General features: G+C 41.4%; 1 pseudogene across 1 annotated transcript; it reads left to right on the top strand.

Moving 5' to 3' along the window:
• Positions 1-2212: 2212 nt before the first annotated feature.
• Positions 2213-2959, top strand: LOC122706722 (annotated as a pseudogene). The gene has a single exon (XR_006344445.1). The product of XR_006344445.1 is annotated as a peptidyl-prolyl cis-trans isomerase A-like (transcript).
• The last annotated feature ends 3331 nt before the right edge of the window (positions 2960-6290 follow it).

The following is a 6290-nucleotide window of genomic DNA, read 5'->3' on the forward strand; positions in this document are numbered from 1 at the left end:
TTTGCTTAAACCTTTCAAATAAACTGTCTCCCTTGCATCAAAACCTCAAAGTTCTTAAGACCAGGTTTCCCCTAGAGCGAAGATAATAGTTTCAAGAAAGTCCCCTCCCCGGAGAATTATTTTTGAGACAGCTTTGTCCAGCTTCCTAACTGAAGAAGACAATGATGTCCTGCCAAGATGTTCTTGGCAGAGCTAATTTCCTCCACCACATCTTGCTCAGACATCCCTGCTTGGTCCATGGACAACTAGCTGTTATGTGTTTTTATCCAGTCCCTCAAAACATTGTAAACAGTTTGCAAATTTTGGCTGACTACCAAATGAATGCATGAGAGTTGACCAGAAGAACACTATGGTTTCTACTTCTGGTGAAATTCTTTGTAGAATAAATGAAATCCCTTTTGGACTTTTGGATGTAGAGTAACTGGAGGTGATAAAGCCCAGCGCCCTGATTTTACCAATGAAGAGACTGAGATACTGAAGGAAACATCACAGCTAAGATCATGCAGCAGGTTAGCTACAAAGCAGTCTTGAACAGAGCTCTTCTGGTTTCTAGCCCAGATGCCTCTCCAGATGTTATACATCAAAAAATATAAGATTTGGATCTGAATTGGGCTGATCTCCAGCCAGCCCTGAAAACCACTTGTTAAATCAAGTTCCTGGTATCATAGCATCTCATTTTCTTATACTTTCTTTCCCAAATAAAAATTCTTCTCCAATTTCGGTGTTCAGTATATAAAAGAAATGCTATCAATATTTTCTCTCCTTACATCTTCTTTATACAGTCCCAATGAGTGTGAAAAGACATTGGCAAAAGTCACTGTTATCTTTGGCCTGTATCCTAGAACTCATGATTTCCCCAAACTAAGGATTGCATAAACAATGAGACCTGCTTGTGATGTTCAGCAAAGCACACAGATGATTTCAAAAGCAAAAATAGTTAACCAGAGTTCCTCTTTTTCTTCTTTCTCTATAACAAAGCACTTGGTTAAAAGTGAGATTGCTGAGTGAGGAAATAAAAAAAAAAAAGAAGCAGTAAATGGCTAACAAAGTTTTGCGCTCAACTAAAGACTGCCAAACAAGTTCATGCTTTCATAAATGAGTGAACAGACCCTGAGTCGATGAAAAGTTTTGCAGAGTGTGTGAGTAGATCCAACACTCATCTGCTCAGGGATGATTTATGTTCATAAACTCCCAGGACTTCTGCTTGTTTAGTTGCTAAGTCGTGTCTAATTCTTTGAGACCCCATGGACTATAGCCTGTCTGTCTATGGGATTTCCCAGGCAAGAATACTGGAGTGAATTGCCATTTCCTTCCTCAGAGGATCTTCCTGACCCAGGGATCGAACCCACATAACCTGCTTGGCAGGTGGATTCTTTACCACTGAGCCACCAGGGAAGCCCTTCCTTTATCCATTCAGAGAAAGACCTCTGGTGTCTTCATGCCAGTCCTACTCCTGAACAAATGCTCTTTTGTTAAAAAAAAAAAAAAATTCTTTACCTAAGTCTTCTCAAAGATCTCTATATTTCTATATTTGGATCTTATTTCATTACACTGACTAGGAATTTTAATACAATATTAAATAGCAGTGAGTATCCTGGCTTTTTAAAAACATAATTCACTTTGTTATTTTGAAATATTTCCAATGTAAGACAAGACCGTACAATAACAAATGCCCATATATCCACATTCCAGCCTTAACAAATGATAACATCATGCCATATTTGTTCTGACTCTTAAAAAATCTTGTATCTGATGGCCACTCTGTCCCTGCTTCCTCAGCCCAGAAGAAACTACTGTTATAACTTAGTTTATTATTCCTGTAAATTTTTGTACTCTTGATAGGCATGTATATATCCATAAGAAGTACAATTAAAAGAATGGACAAAATAAATGCATATTATTAAATGAAAGCAGCCAAACTGAAAGGTTTACATACTATATGATTTTAACTATAAGACACTCTGTGGTTTAGTCGCTAAGTCATGTCCGACTCTTGCAATCCCATGGACTGTAGCCTGTTAGGCTCCTCTGTCCATGGGATTTTCCAGGCAAGAATACTGGAGTGGTTTGCCATTTCCTCCTCCAGGGGATCTCCCCGACCCAGGGATCGAACCTGGGTCTCCTGCACTGCAGGCAAGTTCTTTACCGACTGAGCTATCAGAAGTCATTCTGGAAAAAAACAAAGATAAGGAGACAATAAAAAGATCAATGGGGCCTTGCAGACGCCGCCACCCCGGAGCCTTCCTTGCTGTCTAGCCATGGTCAACCCCACCGTCTTCTTCGACATCGCTGTCGACGGCGAGCCCTTGGGCCGCGTCTCTTTTGAGCTGTTTGCAGACAAAGTTCCAAAGACAGCAGAAAACTTTCGTGCTTTGAGCACTGGGGAGAAAGGATTTGGTTATAAAGGTTCCTGCTTTCACAGAATAATTCCGGGATTTATGTGCCAGGGTGGTGACTTCACACGCCATAATGGTACTGGTGGCAAGTCCATCTATGGCGAGAAATTTGACGATGAGAATTTCATCCTGAAGCATACAGGTCCTGGCATCTTGTCCATGGCAAATGCTGGCCCCAACACAAACGGTTCCCAGTTTTTCATCTGCACTGCCAAGACTGAGTGGTTGGATGGCAAGCATGTGGTCTTTGGCAAGGTGAAAGAGGGCATGAATATTGTGGAAGCCATGGAGCGCTTTGGGTCCAGGAATGGCAAGACCAGCAAGAAGATCACCATTGCTGACTGTGGACAAATCTAATAAATTTGACTTGTGTTTTACTTAACCACCAGACCATTCCTTCTGTAGCCCAGGAGAGCACCCCTTCACCCCCATCTGCTCGAAATATCCCATAATCTTTGTGCTCTCGCTACAGTTCTTTGGGTTCCATATTTTCCTTATCCCCCTCCAAGTTTAGCTGGATTGCAAAGTTAAATTTATGATTATGAAATAAAAACTAAACAATTTAAAAAAAAAAAAGATCAATGGTTGCCAGGGCAGGGTTGAGGGAGGTGAAAATGCAGAGCGTAAAGGATTTTTTAAGGCAGAAAAATACTCTGTATGATATTGTATGATGGTTTTATGTCATTATACTTTTGTTCAAATCCATAGAATATACAACACCAAAAGTGAATCCTATGGTGAATTATAGATTTTCAGTGATTATAATGTGTCAGTGTAGGTTCGTTCTTGATAAATATTTACTGTTCTGGTGACTGATACTGATAATGGGGGAAGTTATGCATGTGTGGGGACTGGGGTATTTGGGAAATTTCTGTGCCTCCCTCTCAATGTTGTTGCAAACCTAAAACTGCTCTAAAAAGATAAAAGTCTTTTTACAAATGACTCAAATTCATTCCTTTTGATGGTTGAGTAATATTCCATTGTATATATGTATCATATTGCAAGGGACTCAGCTTGGTGCTCTGTGGTGACCTTGATGGAGGCAGTGGGGATAGGGTGGGAACGAGGCTCAGGAGGGAGGGGATTGTTGTCGTCCAGTTGCTCAGTCACGTCCGACTCTTTGCAACCCTAGGACTGCAGCATGCCAGGCTTCCTCTATCAGTCCTCTACCATCTCCTGGAGCTTGCTCAAACTCATGTCCATTGAGTCGATGATGCCATCCAACCATCTCTTCCTTTGTGGTCCCCTTCTCCTCCTGCAATCATTCCCAGCATCAGGGTCTTTTCTAATGAGTCAGCACTTCACATCAGGTGGCCGAAGTATTGCAGTTTCAGCTTTAGCATCAGTCCTTCCAATGAACATTCAGGGTTGATTTCCTTTAGGATTGGCTAGTTTGATCTCCTTGCAGTCCAAGGGACTCTCAAGAGTCTTCTCCAACACCATAGTTCAAAAGCATCAATTCTTCAGAGCTAAGCCTTCTTTATGGTCCAACTCTTACATCCATACACAACAAAACCATAGCTTTGACCTTTGTCAGCAGAGTAATGTCATCTGGTCAAGGCTATGGTCTTTCCAGTGGTCATGTATGGATGTGAGAGTTGGACTGTGAAGAAAGCTGAGCGCCGAAAAATTGATGCTTTTGAACTGTGGTGTTGGAGAAGACTCTTGAGAGTCCCTTGGACTGCAAGGAGATCCAACCAGTCCATCCTAAAGGAGATCAGTCCTGGGTGTTCATTAGAAGGACTGATGCTGAAGCTGAAACTCCAGTACCTTGGCCACCTCATTCAAAGAGTTGACTCATTGGAAAAGACCCTGATGCTAGGAGGGATTGGGGGCAGGAGAAGGGGACAACAGAGGATGAGATGGCTGGATGGCATCACCGACTCGATGGACATGAGTTTGAGTAAACTCCAGGAGTTGGTGATGGACAGGGAGGCCCGGCATGCTGTGATTCATGGGGTCGCAAAGAGTCAGACACGACTGAGCAACTGAACTGACTTGACTGCATGGATATGCCACATTTTAAAATCCCTTCAATGGTTGATGTATGTTTTGGTTGTTTTCACTTGTCTCTTACAGGTAATGCTGTGATGAACATTCATGTACAAGTTTGTTTGTGGACACACATTTTCATTACTCTTACTTATACACTGAGGAGTGGAATTTCTGGGTTATTATTGAAACCCATTATTGTAACTCTTTTTTTTTTTTTTCTTTCCTAACTGCGCTATATGGCTTGTGTAATCTTAGTTCCCCAACCAGGGAATGAACTTGGGCCGTGGGTAGTGAGAATGTGGAGTTCTAACCACTGGACCTACAAGGAATTCCCTCTTGTAGCTCTTTTTGCTCTTGGTGTATATGTCTGTGGGAATGTGCTGTCAAATCACTTTGCATTAAAGTGACTTGAAATAGTTTCTGCTTGTGTGCTTATGCCACAATTCAATGTACAGATGTATTTTTTTTCTTTTGATATGGGGGATTTATTTTTAAACAATTTTGTTTTATATTTATGTGAAATATTCATATGGTCTTCCTGCCTACCTTCTTTGCTTCCTTACTTAAGAGCCCAGCTGAGAAGTGACTGAACAGGTCCAAGTGAGGAAGGCAGCCAAGTCTGGAGGTGCCCCAACAGTGATCAGGGTTCATATAAGACTATAGGTCCAGGACTTCCCTGGTAGTGCAGTGGTTAAAAATCTGTCTTGCAATGCAGGGGACGTGGGTTGGATCCCTGGTTGGATAACTGAGACTGCGTATGCCTCGGGGCACCTAAGCCCACACACCACAACTACTGAGTCTGCACGCTCCAGAGCCCACGCAACACAAGTAGAGAATCCATGCGTTGCAACGAAAAATCACGTGATGCAACAAAGATCCCTCATGCTGCAACCAAGACTTCATGCAGCAAATGAATGAATAAATATATTTTAAAAGATTATGGGCCCAGCAGGTCAGTGCCCTGGCAGTGGAGTCTTTGGCTAAGAAAGTGGCCGAACTGGGCAGTGACAAAGCAGGGTTGGGAGATTACGTATATAAAGTGGGATTGAGCAAATACATAAGTATGTTGAGGATAATAGAGAGTGGAAGGCAGGTTTCTCATTGTCAGAGGGGAGAATTAGAAATATGAAAATGGGAAGTTTAGAATGAACCTTATGCTGACGGATTGGAATTGGAGGTATTGGTGTGAACTGATGGTTCTCAAACTACGAAGATGTAGAAGTAAATAGCAAGTAACAATGAACACACCTAATCCCCAGATCTTGGTTTCTAAATCCTATTTTTTTCCTAGCAAAATGAAAAATGACTGATTTAGAAGGGCACAGAGAGTATAAGAAGAGCCTGAAATATTTTGTGGCTCCAGAAAGAAAAGAGATGCTCTAAAACTTATAAAGAGATTGTAAAAGACAAAAAAGTCAGATTCTTGGCCAATTTGAACATCAATACAGTTAATAAGAGTAGCAGATTATATTATATTGAATAAAACAGGAATCTATGCCTCTACATTGATATCAATAAAAGAATGAAGTGAAAAGAAAGCACTTACTTGCAGTAGAATGCTAACTAATAAATGTAGAAGGAATAATGGAATAATCAGAAAATCATTATTTGGCAATCATCATAGCAATAATTGGGGTTTCCCAGGTGGTTCAATGATAAAGAATCCGCCTGCCAAGCAGGAGACGCAGTTGGGAAGATCCTCTGGAGAAGGAAATTGCTACCCACTCCCGTATTCTTGCCTGAGAGATCCCATGGACAGAGGAGCCTGGCAGACTATGGTCCATGGGGTTGCAAAAGAGTTGGACACAGCTTAGTGACTAAATAACAGCAATAGCAATAATCAATTTAGGTAAGACACATCAATGAATGTTAAATCTAGCAGATGAACATAGGTTGAGA

Source organism: Cervus elaphus, chromosome 13 (assembly GCF_910594005.1).
Source record: "Cervus elaphus chromosome 13, mCerEla1.1, whole genome shotgun sequence".
NCBI classification, from domain to species: Eukaryota; Metazoa; Chordata; class Mammalia; order Artiodactyla; family Cervidae; genus Cervus; species Cervus elaphus.